This window comes from Lathyrus oleraceus, chromosome 7 (assembly GCF_024323335.1).
Source record: "Lathyrus oleraceus cultivar Zhongwan6 chromosome 7, CAAS_Psat_ZW6_1.0, whole genome shotgun sequence".
Taxonomy (NCBI): domain Eukaryota; kingdom Viridiplantae; phylum Streptophyta; class Magnoliopsida; order Fabales; family Fabaceae; genus Lathyrus; species Lathyrus oleraceus.
Genome location: NC_066585.1, coordinates 238,909,161 through 238,910,920, shown reverse-complemented (window position 1 = coordinate 238,910,920; position 1,760 = coordinate 238,909,161).

Sequence of the window (1,760 nt, the reverse complement as noted above, 5' to 3'; positions counted from 1 at the left end):
CCATTCACCCTTAATCTGACTAACAACAAGGGCCGAATCACCATAAACATCAAGATGTTTGATCCTAAGATCAATACATTCTTCCAAATCCATAATACAGGCCTCATACTCTGCCATATTATTCGTGCATTTGAAAGTTAGCCTTGCTGTAAAAGAAAAATGTGTGCCCCGAGGAGTAATAATAACTGCCCCAATACCTTTTCTATATTGATTAACAGCGCCATCGAATACCATACCCCATCGGGAACCAGGCTCTGGCCCTTCATCGAGCGTAGGCTCATCGCAATCTTTCATCTTCAAATATAGAATCTCCTCATTTGGGAATTCGTACTGGATAGACTGATAATCCTCAATTGGTTAACGGGCCAAGTGGTCAGCCAAGATACTACCTTTAATAGCTTTTTGAGCTCGATACTCAATGTCATACTCAGACAACAACATCTGCCAACGGGCAATCCTCCCGGTTAAAGCAGGATTCTCAAAGATATAATTGTTTGGATCCATTTTGGATATCAACCAAGTCGTATGATTCAACATATACTGGCGTAAACGCTTAGCGGCCCAAGTCAAAGGACAACATGTCTTCTCAAGCATTGAGTATCGAGACTCACAATCGGTGAATTTCTTACTCAGATAGTATATAGCATACTCTTTCTTTCCTGATTCGTCTTGCTGACCCAGTACACAACCCATGTAACACCCCTTTTTCTACCCCAAAATACTTAACATATAATCAGAGTAAATAAGCACGCATATAAACGAAAGGGCGTCACATCGACGTTTTCAAAAACTAAAAGCTTTCAAAAACCAACATAATTCATCATAAATATACAATACACCTGGTCATTTAAAATAACACATTTCACTTATCATGAATATTCAAGAATATGCGTTCACAACGGAAAATAATGAATACTCATGTATTTCATAAAATGATCCATGTCCCATACCATGATCATCTCTCAATGATCTCCTCAAGATAACTAAAACCATATCCAGAATATTTGGCACTATGGCCTCTCAAACCGCAATTTTCAAATAAACATGTTCACCAGTAATAACATAATACGTATCCAAATCAGATATGAGTTCAATACTACCAATCTACCCCGTGTTACATGACCAGAGCATTGACTCACTACTTAGTCTCTAAAACAAAGCACCGGAACTCTCCAGCTAATCTCGAGTGAGTTACCGTCCACTTACTTCCGCAATACTACTCTGGAGTATCTGCATGATGCCATGTAAAGCAACATTCAAACAGAAGGGTGAGAATTCAAATCATTATGAAGAAGTATAATGAAGCACAATGATTAAATCAACAATGAACGGAATTCATCACACCTTGTATAACCATGTCAATAATATTAACCAACATTTATTTCACATGTTTCAAGCACACATAAAACTCAAGGAGTATAATATTACAATCCAATACTATATTCCCAATTATAAACATAACTACACTTATCACATAATCACATATTTTGCCAAATTATATATCCAAACATCACCAAATTCAATTACTATATCTCATACACACCTCACAATCACATCAATGCAAACATTCAATTATCACATAACTCTAATGTGACTCAATGCAAGACATGTGACTCCATGCTTGTGGTACCGCAATGTGAACCCAACGTTTCACCGCTTTCCGATTCAATATCTAGAATCCAAGCCATGCTTCCGATCCGGACAAGATCAAAGCCACTACGTCTATTTCCAATTAAGGATCAACGTCTGCTACGCCTATT